At 40.4% G+C, this 18,270-nt stretch overlaps 1 long non-coding RNA gene across 4 annotated transcripts; it reads left to right on the top strand.

Moving 5' to 3' along the window:
- Positions 1 to 254: 254 nt before the first annotated feature.
- Positions 255 to 17,564, top strand: LOC135293434 (uncharacterized). Of its 4 annotated transcripts, none has more exons than XR_010355560.1 (3): positions 255 to 1,172; positions 1,261 to 9,303; positions 10,823 to 17,564. It is a non-coding gene; the product is annotated as an uncharacterized LOC135293434 (long non-coding RNA). The 4 variants fall into 4 exon arrangements; XR_010355558.1 differs by having other exon boundaries at positions 255 to 5,542; positions 7,122 to 9,303; XR_010355557.1 differs by having other exon boundaries at positions 255 to 7,268; positions 9,204 to 9,303.
- Positions 17,565 to 18,270: the final 706 nt, after the last annotated feature.

Here is an 18,270-nt window from a genome sequence, read left to right as displayed (position 1 = left end):
AGGTGGGTCGGGATGAGGCGGAGGCGGGCCCGGGATGAGGCGGAGGCGGGTCGGGATGAGGCGGAGGCGGGCCGGGATGAGGCGGAGGCGGCCCGGGACGAGGCGGAGGCGGCCCGGGGAAGGCGGAGGCGGGCCCGGGGAAAGGCGGAGGCGGGCCCGGGACGAGGCGGAGGCGGGCCCGGGATGAGGTGGAGGCGGGCCCGGGATGAGGTGGAGGCGGGCCCGGGATGAGGCGGAGGCGGGCCCGGGGAAAGGCGGAGGCGGGCCCGGGGAAGGCGGAGGCGGGCGTGCTGCGCTGTGGCCGCGAGGTGGGGCTGTAGGTAAAGCAGCGCCACCGAGGACATCTCTATTAAGTCTTACCTAATGATCCTAAATCACGCTAAAAACGTGGATATTGATCCCCATTCGCAGCTAGAAATGACAGAATTATTGAATCGTAGACTGGTTTGGGTTGGAAGGGACCTTAAAGATCAGCTTATTCCAACTACCTTGTTGGGCAGGGCTGCCCTCCACTAGACCTGGTAAGTAAATTTGTAAGTCAAAATGGTTACAGTGGCCACAGCTGAATAGTTACTGTTTCTTCAGCAGTGGTGCTGAATATTGCTTGGTTTTCTAGAAGAAATGTGTGTTTGAACTATTCTTTAGTTGCAGTTTTGGCATGGAAGGCACTGAACTGCATTACTGAGCTGTCGGACGCACAGGATCAGTTCAGGGATACCAGAGTTTTAAATTCTGGATCTCTCTAATGGGATCAATGGTGATGTCTCATACCCTGTCAAGTGGCATGGCTTTGTTTAAGGAGCCATGTTACAAATCAAACATATGGCCCTACCACCATCCAAATCACACAGAGAGCCTTACCACCATGCCTGCCCTGCCTTGCTGATCTCTTCTTTCAGCTGTCAGTGGACAAAAGATTGTTTAAAGCCAGCTGGATGGAGCTCTGAACAACCTGGTTTAGTGAAAGGTGTCCCTGCCATGGTCAGGGGCATTGTAACGACATTATCTTTAAGGTCCCTTCCAACTCAAACCATTCTATGATTCTATGAATTAATTTAACTGCTTTCAATTCAGCTTAAATGCACATTACTTGCCTTAACCAGGGTAGATCTTTCTGGCAGCTAATAACACTTTCCAAAACAACACTGGAAACAGAGGCAGTTAAGAATCAGGTTAGATTCTCCCAAATGCCCTTAAAGATTCAAAGGAACTTTTTGTCTCCAAATAGCATGTGTTTTCTTGCCATGTTCTAAATTACAGTCTTAAGATGAACCCTTGCTTCAGTGTTAAACTCACAGAGATGAATCCTGTATCACTACGGCTCATGACTGGAGTCCCAGAAGGGAAAGAAATCAACTCTGAAGTGGAGCTCACTGTGCTCAGCTATAGATGGTGACAGGAGAGAGAGGGAAACAGCCAAATAATAGCTGGCATTTCATTTTAATTTCTCCTCTGTGAGGACACTCTTCATGCACTGAGCCTTCTAGGGTCTGGACACCAGTTTTGCAACCAAGGAATCCAGTTCTGGAAAACGTTTATGTCTAGCAAAGGCAGGAGACTCCGAGGCTCTCAACAGCAGCCAAAGGTTGCAGCATGGGAATCAGACTGAGGAAGGCAGCCAGCTCCTCCAACTGGAAGCTTTCCCTAATAAACCATTGCTTTTCTGATCAGAGTGTTAAAAAACAGAAATCTTTTGGTGAAGTTGAATAAGTACATACTCATCTTTGCTTCAACCTACACAAATTAGAACTACACCTGTGCATGGCTTACTTATTTAATGAGAATCCTGTTGAATTGCACAGAAGCTGTACAGCAGTCAGCTCCATAGGAGTGCACGAGTTAACACAGACACAGGGCCTTGTCCTGCCAGATGTGGCACCAGCTTCCCTTTGGCACTGCTTACTCAATGCTTTGGTGTTTGCTGCCAGGAATGTGTCTACTCCTACAAAGTGCTGAGACCTTCCTAAAATGTTTTCAGGGTGAAGAGTGAACCTTTCAGAGCCTGTGTGTTGTTACAGAGCGTTGATCACTTAAACTTCAGATAACAGATAAAGGAAATCTCTGTCAGGCTTCCTGGCTTTAAGCGACCTCTGTTAGCTCTCCCAGAAGTGTGATTGCGTGACCCCTCAAAAGATGAAGCACGTATAAACGTTTGGCTGTGATGCTCTTTGTGATTTTGCTGTAAACAGCAGTATTTGTGGCCACAGCTTACCTGGAATATGATAGGGAAAATGTGAATTGGTTTTGAAAAATAATGGACAAAATTGTTCTTCAGTGATGTCATATAGGGCTTGGCTGAACTAAAAGTGAAGAATTACTCCCCAGCCCTCCACAATTTTTTGCTAACTCTGTTTAGGATCTGGAAATCAAGTTGGATTGTAATAGGTTCCAGAACTAGTACTAGCTTTGGTGAACAAACCCAGTTACATCTAGATGTCAAAATGGTTGGTAAGTGACCAGCACAGTTCTCTTCTCCTTGTTAACAATTACACTTGCACAAAACCACATTTTCTCTTCATTTAAATCTGTGCACCAAAAACCCTGTTATTAAGTGCTCTTTTCCTATTGAGATTTATCATGGAAGAGACAATTTATAACACTACATCTATCAAAGACAGCACATCATCGACTCTTATGTTGGTTATTTGCAATTCATTGGCATGGTCATATCTGTGGCCACACATCTAAAACATATCCTTTGATTCCCACACTTTGTAAGGAAAGCAATTATGCATGGCTGTTGTTCATCATTTGCGGTATGTGTAAAATGCACCATAAATTAGTTCTGAAGTGAAAGAGTGACTTGAATCATAAGCTTTATTTTTATTAAGCTATACTTCTTTCAAACCTAAGCATCAAATACTGCATCTTCATTTCAGTAAAAAACCACCATCTCCTGCATCCTCAATTGTATGTGCTGCATCGTGCTTCAAATTGCAGACATATTTATTAAGAATTATATGCACTTGTTAATTTTAGCTTGAAGACATGTATGCTGATATATTATTCTGCAAAGAATTAGCTGGCTTGCTGTTACTTCTTATACATTATGCAGAAGTGATGGATGTTCTTAGCATAACTCAGCAAGTAGGTGTAGGTATTACTGTGAATGACCATCTCAGTCAGAAAATTGTGTAGGGCAAAACAATTTTGCACAAAACTCAAAATTGCCCATTGGAAAAGTAAAATAGCAGCCTCAGCAATTATTATACTCTAACATATTTGCTGTCATTACATAGTCCCAGTAGCCTGTTGGAATAATGCATAATTTTCTTAAAACATGTTTATAAGAAAAACACACTTCATTTTAATTCACTCAGAATTTCTTGAAATGTGACCATGTTTATTTTCCCCACTGCTCATCCAATATTTCTTTTTATTTACCCAACAATTATCATCTCCCCAGTATCAATCACACCTCACCAATATCCTGCTGTCACAAAAGATCTTGAGCTGTAGCCGTGTCTTGGACATGCTCTCTGTGACATGCAGGTTGGGATTTGTCTAATGACAGCACGTCTCCGATAGCTCACTCCTAAATAGCTGAGGCTGTGTTTTATCCTGATGTGCAACATCTGTGTGCTGCACAGCCATGTGCAATTGGCAGCTCTTGCTTTGCATTGAATAAAGAGCATTTATGGCAATGTCAGTACTTAGGGGAAAGCTTGACTCACTGGGATTATATCCAGTGTTGTAGACAAATACTCCTCTTGCACCTTCTAGGTGGCATTGCTCCCACCACTGGGACACTGCAGTGGGAACTCATGAGCTGCAGGGTTTGGGTAACCAGCACTGTTTGTCACACTTTCAGCTGACTGCTGTAGATTGTATTGAATTTCAAGCTGCAAATGAGAGGAAATCCTATAGCAGTCTTGTGGACTCTTTCAGTATTCAGGAATATTGAGTGTTTTACCTTTGAAGTGGAATATGTTTATTCTGTGAGGTACAAACCAAGCTTGTTCTCATATAACAAGTCCCTCCTTCACCTCCCAAAGCAGCACTGCACTGAGCTAAGACTAATCCAGCTCTGCTAGATGCTTTTTTAATTGCTTGCATGGATATGGCAATATTCCCTCAGCAACTGGTCTTGCTGGACTATTTCTCTGCTCTGTGACATTTGTTTAGCATTTTATATGCTTTTTAAAAAATAATCCCATGTAGAATAGAAGGTAGATTATTTGAGAAATAGATATCAATGTTTATATAACTGGCTTGGTACACTTTTATTAATTTTGCACAGAGTACTGAAACTGGTTGAATTACAGAAGAGCAGGGAAATAGTAGTTTTTAACATGTCATTTTATGAAACAGTGCTGCAATATGCACTGTTTGTCATGCTTTATATTTCCAATATGTGTTTTCATTGTATAGTCTGCTGTAGCTCTGCAGCCTCTGGCCTGGACACGTTATTGCCCATACGCTGAGTTGCAGACCTGTAGGGATATTAAAAGAAGTGGCAGAGAATATTTTGCTCAGCAGAAAATACTTTGGCTTTTTGATAGATGTAGCAGATATGCAAATTTTTACGACAAACAACCTATTTTCCTAGAAGTACAAATGCTTACATTAATGCCAGCAGGGAGATTTTCAATAAAATGAAAGAGAATTCTGACCTCTGAAGCTTCCAGCACATGGCTTAATGGAGATCCTTGTTGCTTGTTGCCTTGGCCCCCCTCTTTGTGATCTTGGAGGAACTTGGGGAGCATGAATTGGGTAGTTCCAAGTTTGTGTCTGGGTCACAGAAATCAGAGGAGACTGTAATCCAGACACTGCTGTTTTCAGTTATGTGGAAAGGAGTCGAGGTAAACTGCTGCTCTCAATGATGTGCCGAAGCACAGGAAAGTCCCAGCCTTTCATGCCAAAGAAGGTGAAAGGGAGTTGTTTATTATAATCCATTTCCTCTTCAACTTCCACTCTAGGGCTTAAAAGCCTCTGCAAGTATTCAGTGAAGGAAAGTGATCTCCACTCCTGCCTTCTAATCCTTGGGAATGTCTCTCCCCACCTGAGCTGCCTGGCCTTCTTTTTCAGAGACTTCTCTGAGGTCACCATATGGTTTCTCTCTGTGTTCTTAACTCTTACTCTTTTGAGATTTGAAGCAATTAATAACGGCATTGTCTTCAAGGTTTGGGATCTCTCAGAGGTGAATCCACTGAGACAGGAATCATGCCAAGCTGTTTCAGCTCACTGATCCTGTTTTTGTGGTAATGAAGGTTTTTGTTTATGCTGTTTGATTTACTCAGTCATTATGGCAGAACACCCTCACATGCAGTCTTTACAAGCTCTACAGATCTTGATTTGTATATTGTCTTCTTTCCAAGGGTTTGAAATACCAAGCACCACAGTCCTGCACAGAGTGTGCATTAATGGACAGGTGTCACATCAGACATCTGTGCAGCTTTTTACTTTGGGAGGCAGAGTCTGGGGCCAGAGGAACTATGCATTCACAGTGTGGACACCATGTCAGAGAAGAAGGAACAGGCAGACAGATCTGCTGAAACCAGGATGGTGCCCATTTGCATTTCTGCAGTCAGTTCGAAAATTGGTGGGTACCCAAGTAAATAAACTTTTCTTTTGTTTCTGCTAGTTCCTCAGTGGTGACTTGGGTGAAGTGGTATGGCCACACGTTCAGAAATGAGAGAAATAGGGATAGTGGCACAGCCCTATCATGACAGTACTTAACATATTCTTATATTTCCTGTCATCAGTTCAATGCTGCTAAAGCCATTTTGCTAAACATTTCAGAGGATATTTTTATGAACAGTTTAAGCCAGTCTAAGACCATAATAATATTAGCTGGTCTTCCCTCTTGCTCACCACTTTTCTGCTCTGCCCAGTGCTAACATTCACAAGGTCAGTGGGGAGCTGAATCAGATCCCCGGGGTGGTAGCTGACTTTTGGGTTTTTTGCAGAGTTGGTTTTCAACCAGGTGATCAGGCTGAGCATACTCATTGCATGTCTTCCTGGTTTTAAGCTTAGCACCAAGGGGAGGACACGGCCATGGGCAAGAGCAGAGTTGGCCCATTCAGGTTCTGGTTTCAGATTAGTTTGCAACATTTGTGAGACTGCACCATGGGCCATGCAAGTCGATAATTGTAGCACTCTACTGCTGGTTCAGTGCCAAGGCTGGAGTGTTCTGTGAACCACCCAGCTAGGAGTATTGTATTGCCACTTGTCTGTCTTCTGCAGATGTAGAACCTGAGAAAGAAGGTGAAAACTCCATTCACACACTTTCATTTGCTGACATGGGAGGAAAGCTTTAAAATTCCTACTTAGTTACTTAAAATGCCTACTTACTTACTGGTATAAGCAGGATATATAATTAGGACTTTGGTGTGAGACAACTGAACTTAAATACAAGTACAAGAACTCACATTGTCATGGGACACCATTGAGACCTTATTTGACATACATTTAAAATATTCTTCAAAGAGTTTTTTTTTAAGGAAAAGGGTTTAACAAAATTGCTGCTTTGCTGAAAGGCAGCACAACTGGATCAAATTAAATAAAACCTGAATTTTAAAAGCATCTTGTGATTTGAGATACTGCAGAGAGTCTCTTTAAAAGGTATCTGAGACTAAGCATCCATCAACTGAGGAAATCCCTAGCACTAGGGGCTTTAGAAAAATCTACTCTTTCATATTTGAACTATTACTCTATACAGCTGGAAATGTAATGTAAACAGGGCCTAAGCAACTTGGCCAAAGTAATTTAGGAAATCAGAACTGCTGACTGCTAGTACTAGCTCAGGTTTCTAGCCCCATGCCCAGAATGCTAACATTTGGCTTTATTGTTTTGTTTTTCCATGATTCTCTGCTGTGAGGTGCAGTGGGGGAAGAGTAGATCAGTGATAACTGTTAAGATAACATCTCTGCCCTCTTTCTTAGGAAGGACCTGTTTTCTTGCTGAAGCTTAGGGAGACAAGTATAGATTACATGATAACATATTTGTATGTGAAAAGTCATTTTTGGCTCTGTCTTACTTTAAAAACCATGCACGTGGGAGGGTAAGGAGGGCGTGAATAGCCTCATTTCTTGATGGAGGAGTGACACAGATGCAGCAGGTTGGATGTCAGAATGGCTCTGTTATTAGTGGTGTGTTACTGCAACATCTCCATGCCACAGGCACAGGGCAGCACCTCATTCTGTCAGCACTCTGCAGACACTGAGGGAGATGCCAGTCATTGACCTGAAGATCAGTCCTTCTCTTGGATTCTGAGAACAAGACAGCTGGATGCAGGAAGACAGGGCAGTGCAAGGTGGCAATTATTGGTGAGCAAAATAAGCAGTTCTCATGGCTGCAACCTCCCTGGCAGCAAAGAAAATATAGAAAGAGAATTGAAATTTGAATTTGAGAGAGACACAGTGTGGCTTTGTGAATACTTAGGGAAGAGCTCTGTCTGGATGAAACAAGCAAGAAAAAGGGATAGATAACTTTTCAGATAAAACAGGGTTTTTATTGTTTTGTTTTGTTTTGTTTTAATTTGGTTGCCTCTCAAAGGAGTTGTTTCAGAACCCTGACTGCAAGTCTTGTGGGGTTAACATTAACATTTTAGTTTGGACCAGGAGTGAACTTTGAAGCAAATCTTGTGATTGTCCCCACTTAGTGCACTTTGGTTTACACTGCAGACTGGTCACAGAGCACTGGTCACTGAATCCTTCCTGAGAGAAACTAAATCACAAATATGTTCCATCTGCCAGTGAGGGGGTTAGATGTGCAGAACCAGACAAAAGAAAATCTAAAATTGTTAACACCCCCATAAAATATATTTAGCACGGAGTCAAGGTCCTCAAAAACAATTGTTTTACTCTACAGATCCACTTTTATTCATGGTACTATTTGCTAGTGTTAGACATAAAGTACCTTGTTTCTTTGATATTTTTTGTTGAAAGGAATATAGATTTTTTTGTAGACTTTCAAATCCTCTTTGCTTATATTTCTTAAACATGTTGGTGTCCAATCATCTGTAAAGCCTCAGTGGCATTTGCTTAGGTAGCATTATGTGCTCTGTTTAGTATGTGCAGTGAAATTGTACCAATTTCAGAACAAAGTTTCTAGATTCACAGTAAGCATCTTGTTAGCTAAAATGATGTACTAAAGGTAAATCTCCAATGCCTACTCAGCATTTTGGCAGTGGCACATATGGAAACACACAGTTTAAGATAGTGAAGGTCAGAAATTATGTCTCAGGGGATTTTGACTTGAAATGTGAGAGTTTTAAAAAATATGTTACAGGTTTTAACAGAACATTTGGAAACACTTTTCCCTCTTTCCCATGTGTGGCCATGGAGTCATTCATCAGTCTCTTCTCTCCACTTACTTGGCTCAGCAGTGGAAATATCCAGGGGCAGTATACTGTTGATCTTGTATGTGTTTTATTAAGGCCTAGCATGCTTTCAGATCCCACAGAAGAGTTCAGAAGAGAAATAGTCTGGTAACATGTGGAACACAAAAATTGAAGTGGGCTGAAATGTGGAAACACTCCCCAGTCTCCATACACAGAGAAAGGGAAGGGAAGAATTTACCACAGGTTGTTAAGGGGTAATGTAGCACATTCTCACAATCAACCACAGGGAAAAGGAGGGCCCCAGGGAAGTGAAAGCTGGTTCTTCCCTCAGACTTTTCCTTGGACTGGTACAGCTACCCACAGCCTCTCCTGTAGTGAGGAATTTGTGTCTCTTAAGGCTTAAGTATGTAGGAGATGGTGGTCAGAGAGTGTGGACACAGAAGAATCCCAGTTTCATTGGGACTGAACTGCTACAAGAATTAAGGATAATAAATTCCACTCCCTTTTCAGCACAAATCCCAGGCACATTTATTTAACAAAGCTTTTGTAACACAATACAAAAAAGTAGCAACATGGGCATTTAGTAGCAAGGGAAAAAAAAGTAATGCCAAAATTGAAAGCACAGAACCCACCTCCTGAGAAGGGATAAAAGAATACTAAACTCCATGTTACAAGAGTCAGGTAACACTTGTAATTCATTCTTAAGACTCAAAAGTGTCCCATGAAAACAATAAACCTATTTTAATATAATAGAATTATTGAAATACATTGTATTTAAGTAGCATTTTTTCTAAGTAACTGATAATGGTATCTATGTGTTGTTCACATGACAATGAAAAATCAGGTCTGTGTAAAGATCTGTTCTGAGTGGGGCAGGACAGCGTGTAATAATATGCCATGATGTCTGGGTTTTTTTCAGACATCATCTTGCCCCTTGTTTTCCTGGGATAACAGCAGCTTACAGGAAGCCTGAAGAAGTGCCAAAGTAGCTACTGTCTCAGAGAAAAGTGAGAAATCAGGTGCTGCCACTGAAATCTTGCCACAGAGCTGGTTTGGGAGTTAGATCCATACAGGAGGTCAAAGTTTTATTCAGGATTCTCATTTATTTTTGTTTAGACTGCAGCAGGACCTTGATAATGCCTACTAAGGGATCTTTCAGCATAAGACACAGACTACCAATGGGTCTTTGACCCTTTCTGCTAACAGGATCATGTTGGATCACTTCAGAAATTCTTTCTAGCAGAGAGAACTTGTGTTAAAAGAGGACAAAAAACGAAAAAAAAAAACAAAACCAAAAAACCCAACAACAACAACAAAAAAACCAAAACCCCCAAAACAAACAAACAAACAAAAACAAAACAAACAAAAAAAACCCCCCAAAAAAACAAAAAACCCCCCTCAAAAAACAAAAAAAACCCCAAAAAACAAAACAAACAAACAAACAAACAACCCCCCCCCAAAAAAAAACCAACCCAAAAAACAAACAAAAAAAAAACCCACAAAAAACCCCTAAAAAACAAAACCTTTTTTTTGGCTCGGGTGTTGCTGCCAAACAAAGAGGAAAGCAAAATAAGACACTCCATGAAAATTAATCCATAACATTTGGCTTATTGCATAGAGTAATGCTGAAAAAAGCAGAGGGCTTACAGCATTCTGCAAAATGATTTTCTCATGGGAAAGTGAGGGTTAGAAGTACCATATATCTGTGCCATCAGCTGGATGAAGCCATGTCTACCTAAGCTTTACACCAGCAAGTGCTGTGGAATTCTGTAAACGTGGGCTATTGGCTATACATCTAGACATTTTGATGGCAGATGGAAATATCTGCATTTGTGTGCATGTGCACATTGCTTTCCACCAAAATTGTCATTTTCTCCCCAAAACAAAGCAGATATGAAAAGAACAAGCAAAGGAATGTGGAATAAACACATCTCTCAGGGCCATTTTCATCTACACAGCTGTATTATAGCATCTGCACTGACCACACCAATTCAGGATATTGATTTGTAAGAGTTTACCAGAGCCAACTCTTTCTCTGTGTAAGCAATCATGCCATATATTTCTATCCAAACTTGTTCAATTTCACTTTCAAAACGATTAACTAAGTTTGACTTGCTCTATATATATTGGAGAACTCTATGTGCCCACAATTCCCCAAACCAGAAATTTCTCAAGGAAGTGTTGTGACAACAGAATCAGAATTTCTGATCCATCCAGCTCAAGACAAGAGCATGTCCCCAGCAAAGTATTACATAACTGGAGATACATAGTCCTCATAGGTTGTTAGTGCAACAAAAGACAGTACAAGACCATAGGTGGGCAGAACATGATTTTAATTTACAATTCCCTAAGTTGATTTTACCCACTCACATTCTCATGCTCATATACTTACAAGCACTAAGACAAGTGCCTGACCAGTTTTGCCATGTATGCCATGGAAGGCAGCAGCAAATAGCTTTCAGGTTCTCACTGCATCTCTTGGGTTCTTCTTTATGGGTGACAACAAATGGGTTTTGACAGGTTTTTTTAACTCTCTAGGCATCATCTGTTATTATGGGACAACATTTTTGCTGAAGAACCTTATTTTATCCTCCATAAATATTCAGTAATGCTGCCTGTTCTGTTTGCTTCGTCATTTCACATATCTTTGTGACCATGGTCTGTCTCAGTACTGAGATCACAGGGAGGGGAATGGCTCTTCCACTGTGCTGCAGCTTTGCTGCTTTGCTCTGTTGTTTCTTCCAGTGCTGTTGTGGATTTCCACTCAGACCAATTCCAGTATTTCTGTTACCTAGCTTTATATACTGTAATGACAAAAAAAGCTTTTCCACCTTTTGCTGTAAAGGAACTTGCAATACATCTGAGCATACTTGGCTGGGGATCCAAGGCTATGGTCCCAGAAAACTTTGAGCTGCGTGCCAGATTTGCTCTCAAGTGCATTACCTCAAGGGACATCATTTGAGTGTAACTAATTATCACTCTGCAGTGAAGTCAACTGAACATCTTTTTACATGCCTGGATACCTGCCTTTGACCCGAGGCTACTGCTCCTGCTTTCTAACCAGTATTCCTCCTAATATCCCAAAGAAAAAGGTGAGTGAATGTCTCACAGCTTATATGAAAATACAAAACTTATATGAAGAAATTATACTTGTTATTGTCAAAACTGAAACTCCCCCTTCCCCCAAACAAAGCATTCAAACTCAGTTCTTTCAGCAGGTCACTCAGGGTATGAAAAGGTGCTGCATGTGGGAGAAGAATCAGGTCCATTTTAATGATGACTAATGTAAACCTTGCAAATATATATTTCAAGCTGTTTCTTCTTGCTCCATATATTCAGGCATGCAGATGTGCTGTGTCAGATCAGCTGCAGAGTAAAATGGAACTTTTCATATATTTTCCCAAGTTCTCCATTTTTAGTGCACCTCAAGAAATTTTTGTAAAGACCTTTTAAAATGTATACTTCATTATTTTTTCCTAAGATTAGGCACACTAGGGTTTGACACTTTTTCAGTTATTACAGGTTATTGACCATTTCAAACTGACATTCATTGTCTCTGAAAATAAAGAGCATTCAGTTCAAATTGCAATAAATTTTAGTCACAAGACAGGAATTTCCAATATAAGAGATTTACCTCTGAAAGATAACCTGATGGAAAATGCTTTGTCATGTGGAATATGGGATTTGTTATCCTGGCTTGAATCAGTCTAGTGGAGTTCTGTCTCAACAAATGCATTAGCCAAGTAGTGAGGACTGTGGAGCCAAAGGGAGTAGTTTTTCTTTTATTATTCTTAGAAAGGTTTGGGTTATTTGATTAGATTTATTTAAGTGGCTTGCAAGCAATTAGTAGTCACTAAAATTACACAGCACTTAAAAAATGTTTGTGCAGTAACTAACTTGGTGGTCAGCTGCAGAGTTTAACTCTGCATTTATTCCCTTTGGTTTTGCAAAATTGTAGCTTAGGTCTTGGAAACACATTCAGTGAAGAACTAGCTGCAACACTATAAATTGTTATTGACCAACTCGTGTTGTTCTCCTACCAGAGGTGAACACAACCACATTTTCAATGTCCTCCCTTTTGGAATCAGTAGAGCCAAATAGTCCTTCAGTCACTTTACTGTGAAATCTAGTAGTTTAGTAACAGAAACCAAATTACTGTGAGAGGCAGTTGATCCTGAGCTGCTAGATTTCATGTGGTATTGGCTTAGAATCACATAAATGTTACTTGTAAGAGCTTTGGAAAATGTAACCGGGTCTGGGCAGTGAGGAAAGTAAGGATTGGCAGCATCTTAAATCACTGCAACTGTTTCTGAAATGAAAAACCACACAAGCCTTGGAATTCTAATCTGCCATCACAGTAATTTCTGTGCCACAGCTTTTTGTCATCCTTTACAAACCCCTTGGAAATGGTGATAAGAGTGTTCAGAATAGAGATGATGCTCACTTACATCCATTCCAGAAGTATGGCCATTAGTCACTCAGGAGATAGTTTACTGAAAAGTTTCTCTTTTCCACCATATGAAAAAGGAGATACTATTTGATTTTTGCCTTGAAATGCAGCTTTCAAAATACTGAATTAGAAAGTCTGCATGAAGAATGAAAAGCTAGAAGTTCGCTGATTCTAAAATTTAACAGGTGTTATGTTTTTGTCCCATAAATTGTCAGTTGTCCTCAATGAGAGGTAAAAGAATGTGTAAAGTTCTCACTAGAATTTAATAAATTGTAATTGCTAGCATGCTAGGGCTATGAAACATCTTCACAAAAATGCAGCTAGGAGCAAAAAAGGTACCAGAGTAAAAAAGCTTGGAGGTTCAGTGAAAAAATGAGGTGCTCTGTTTCCCATTCAGCACTGTTTATGCACAGCATAAAAGCCACAGAAAACTGAGGAGGAAAACTCTGAAAAGACTAGCAGTTATCTTCCACTGTATTTTTAGCACGGGATCATAGCCAGACAGCATCACTCAGCAGCCTCCCATAGTGTTCCTTGGTTCAGCCAGCCAATCTGAAAGCCCAAGGAATGACTGCACTTGTGCTTGTACCAAGCAAGCTGCAGGAGGCTTTCCATCTTTGCTTAGCACAGTCAGTGGTACTAAGAGCTGTATTTGTCAACAGCTTTGTATTGCTCTCAGTATCATGCCAGTTATCCTTGCTCCTGAGGTTTCTGCTGGCAGCACAGTCCGTGCTAATGCTGCTAACAGCACTGCAGCTGAATCACTGTGAGCAAAATCCTTCACAGTGCACCAAACTCAGGCTGACTCAAAATAGCAGTGATGCACTGTCATCAAAAAGTACCTGCAAGGAGAAGAGCTCTCATTAAGCTGGTCAAAAGCTTCCCAGTGGGATCAGCTTTGCTTCTTGTATCTGGCTGGGGTAGACAGTAAATTTACCTTTTTAATACAGTAGTTTTGTCTAGAAGGATATAGCTATTTGCAATATTCACAAATACACACAGTTGAGGGTAGAAATGTGAAAAAAACATTAGTGGGAGATTTTTAGTGATGCTATAGTGAGAGTATTCACTTTTCCTTCACCAGCTGTGGGATCATGGTCAGGTCACAGATCTCATGGCATCTCTTCCCTAAAGCAAAGACAGAAGTGTAACCTAAGTAGAGGTACTGAAGGTAGCTTGAGACTAGCTAAAGAGATGATAGGAGATAATACACATAGGTCAATAAAGGCTTCAAAGCCCTTTTAAAAATTCAGGTAAACATTCAGTGTGCTGGCCACCCCAAGGTGCTGCAGCATCTCTCTCCAAACCAGCTGCCCATAAGTTCACTCTGGAGTGTCTCTGCAGGCTGCAGTCACACACTGATTGCAGTATGGACACATCCTCAGTACTTTTAGTGGTCAAGCTCTCTACATAGGGGTGACTGGAAATCAGAAAGTATTTCTTAACATGGATTTTATTTTTTTCTCTACCCAGGGGACTCTACTGACACAAGATTATTCTCAAGTGATGTGTGGCATAACAGTGCCTTTTCCTGCATTAGTATATTCAACTTTCTAGTGAGTAATACACTAAATTGAACAAACATTCCTAATTCTGTAGTAGTAGTTGTGCACACATGGAATCCCTCTGAAGAACTAGCCTGCAAATTCTCCCTCTGTTTTACTCCAGTCTTGTTTGCAGGTTCCCTGGTTGGAAGGAGGTAGTTCACTATTATTTCTAGAGCAGCTCCCCAAAACTGGGGATGTGGCTTCCTCCATATATCTCCCTCTTGAGACATCCTGACTGAAGGTCTGTGCCTCTTCTGTTGGTAATTCAGTATCTTTGCTGTAAGCCCTGTCCCAGCTTTTCTGTCAGTGCAATTTCTTAAATGCAATGTTTACTACCTGATTAAGACATTTGCCTGCTCCCTCACACCCGCCAACAGTAACATTTACATGCTGTGTGAGCTTTAGGGCCTTGCTTGAAAGCTGAGATGTTACTGGATCTCAGCCGGCAGGTATTTTGGAGGAGAGCTGCAGGCTCTAACCTTGCTTCAGATCCCTGCAGCCTTCTCCACCAACAGAGAAAGACTCCATGCTTCCATCCACATCCTGCCAGCCAGAGCCAAACTGGCACTCCTGCTCTGCAGCAATCAGCCAAAGTGGCATCTCTTATGATGCTGCCAGTGAGACCGCACAAGGATGTTCAGTGCCTGCAGCTTATCCTCTGCCTTGGGTGTGTGGGGGGGAAGAATGCCAAGGATCTGGCTAGATCCGAACAAAATCATGCTCCAGCAGGTGCTTGCAACCCACAGATAAGGTGCAGAACCACCCCAGGACACTGGCCCTGCTGAGCCAGCTCTGGGGGAACCTCAGGCACCCCTCAGGAACACTTAGGAGGGTGTCCAGCACCACCTCATAGTAAAAAATGGATAAAATACCTTGTATGCTGCAGTTTGCAATTTTAGCCCATATGTGTAAATAGGCATAATCTCTTCTTTTTAACTGGCCATTGTAATCTATAGACCTGCCAATCTATAGACTTTGCATTATTTTCCAGAGTACTGAACTCAAGTGATTTTTATATTGAAACCATTTAAAGGGTAATAATAAACAAAAATTTCAAAAAATTATACTGACAATAAATTCCATCTTGCTGTCAACCATCATTCTCTGGGGTCTCAAATGGGAACAACATTGCCTTCCTCCCAAAACCTTCTCGCTGCCCTTGACAGGAGGCAATTTTATTTAATGAAGACACCCATACTTCAGTATAAAGGTGTCAAGTGAATTATTCATGAGCTCCTTTGCCTCCAAAGCATTCCAGCTGCTTCATCTCATTGTAAAATTGTAAAAGAAAATTAAAGTATTTTTGTGAAAATGCAGCTGTTGCTTTGAAAAGCATCTGTTTACCAACTATTACTGGGAGGCATTAACATCCTCATCTTTTGCTGTTAAGTAGCAGAAGCAAAAGACCAACAGAATTGGGCAAACAGATAACACTGTAGAGAAATGAGCACAACTGATAATGTCAGCACTGTGAGGAAACCAATATTCAGATATTTTTAGGTGCTTCATGTTCTGCAATTAATATCTTGAGCAGTATTGGAAAAAAAGGAAGAAGCTGAGCTTTTTTCCCCTCTGTATTCCCTTTTATCTCAGCATATAACTGTTCTTTACTGTGAGGAATTTTGTTACAGACCAGCCCCATCATTAGTGTAGTACATTGATAGGGATCTTTACTTGTGAGGAAACCAACACAGTCAGCAGGGCCATAGGTAAACACAACAGTCTGCATTTCGTCTGATTTCAGAGCTGAGATCCACCTGGGCTGATTCAATTACAGAGCAGAATTCCCCCCAGCAGCCATGGGCCTTATTCTTGCCTCATTGGCTGCATTACATTTGCACACATGTGTAAAAGTCTTGCAAAAGAAAAGATAATTTTTTTTCTTGGTGATATTTTAATACTGTGGAAGTAGAAGCAAGCTGTATTATGAAATATAGCTAAAAATTCAGCATACCCTTAGAAGTCAGACCAGACTGCATATATCTGTGTCTATGAATATTAGTACAGAGTAAGGCCACGTCTACCACATTGCAGATAATCTGGTAAATGCCATCACTATTTAGCAAGTATGGCTGAAAATTAAGGAACTTATTTTACCTTTCACTTGCAGCCTCTGTGCCCATAAAAGGCTAAAAATAACATTGTGTAGGTTTCTTGCCTGTGATATTTCCTAATTGCTGGCACTTTATTTCTTAAACTTAATTTTTTTTTGGTAAGATGTTTTATCTAGAACAATCCTAATACAATGACATCTATCATCAGATATAATTTTCAGTTAACATATCAAAGTAACATTTAAAAATGTGATCATAATCTTAAAGGTTCAAACATAAAGATAAGAAAATATATATTCATAAAAAGTTTACTCTCTTCAGTGCGGAAGTAGATTTCAATTACTCTTAATTAATTCTCATTCTGCTGAGATTGGTATCTGGTTTAATACAGCTGCCTTGCCAACTGCCTGCTTCTTCCTGACCATGAAGATTTTTCTCAGTATTCATTTAACAGATAACACAGGGTTTGGCTAATAGCTGCTGTGGCAGCTATAGTGCTTTCTCTCCCTGTAGCAAGGAAAGCTGAATTTCACAGATGATCCAGAGAAGCTACAAGCAAGTGCTTTTGGAATTTGAGCAATACATATCTGGCCAGGACAGAACTTCAGGAAAGGCAAGAGGGATCAACAAGCTGATTCTTTGCTATCAGTAACCACTGAACTGCAGAAGGCAAGAAAAAAACCCCTGGAAGTTCTACTAAGGAAGAAGCAATTATTTCAATAATGTTATGAGATTGCCATGCACTGGCTTGAGTGACCGCTGCAAATAAAACCTAATGCTGACATCGTCAAGCCTTCAGAAGAGAAGAACTTTTTTGACTAAAAAAGTTGGTTGGTTTGGCTTGATTTTTTTTTTTTACATTAGGAATGCTGATAATTAAATTGCTTTCCATTTTCATATCTCTGATGAGTTTTCTCTGGATAAGATAATTGGATTTTTCTGAATCTATAGGATCAAAGATTACTAGAGCTGACATTAAAAAAATCCAGAAAGGAGAATCTGTCCTTCTTGCAGACTTCAGCGTCTATAATATTTGTCACACGGTTTTGATTTGTAACTACTGCAAGCAGCAGACTCTCTGAACATCTGTTCCCTGAATGTCCCAGAAGGACTGGTTTTCTATTGTGAATTTCAAGCATCTCTGATATTACCCTGCAATACCATAATCTTTTCTCTCCTTGCTGAAATGTTGTTAATGTGGATATCTTAGCAGAAATATACTTGTCTGAAAGCTGAGATTTGCCTATATGTTTTTTTAATTCCTACACTTTTTTTAAATATTGAAGGATTTTGCAGAATTTATACCCAGTCATCCTGCTTAGCTATTCTTTTTAGCTTTCCATTTTGTTTGTATTTAATTTTCTTTCCATGGCATTTCTTATAACTGGAAAAGCTGTTTGACTTTTTAGATTATGACTTTTCATTGACATGCCTGCTCAGGATGCACTGTTCCATTAAAGCCTCAATGACAATTCACTAAAATAGAAAATCATACTGAGATCAGGCCTCATCTGGCATGGTCATTGATTATGAATCTGTTACAGTGGTATCTATCTTACAGTAAATTTTTAGACCATTAAGCAGCACATGCTTAATTTAGCAGCTGTGTGCAGCCCTGAGTAAATTCAGTATTCTTTCATGGATTTTAAAGGTAGGCAAGTACAAAAAGATCTTGCGCTCAGGGTACAGGATTACCTGACTGTGTTTGGGTACCAAGAGTTAACACCAGAAACACTCAGGCTACAAAACACAGTAAAATTTTGAAATTCCCTCCCATCCCATACTCTGGTTTTATGATATACTCTGATAGATATTAATACTTTATTAAATTATTCATGTTGGTTTATTCCAATATTGCTAGTTAATAAATACAATGCTGACAGCATAAATATGACATTGACAGCTACTCTTCTCTAGAAATAAGTAGGCTCAAGT

Source organism: Passer domesticus, chromosome 2, assembly GCF_036417665.1.
Source record: "Passer domesticus isolate bPasDom1 chromosome 2, bPasDom1.hap1, whole genome shotgun sequence".
In the NCBI taxonomy this organism is placed as follows: Eukaryota; Metazoa; Chordata; class Aves; order Passeriformes; family Passeridae; genus Passer; species Passer domesticus.
The sequence above is the reverse complement of the archived record's forward strand: the minus strand, read 5'-3'. Positions and strand labels throughout refer to the sequence as shown.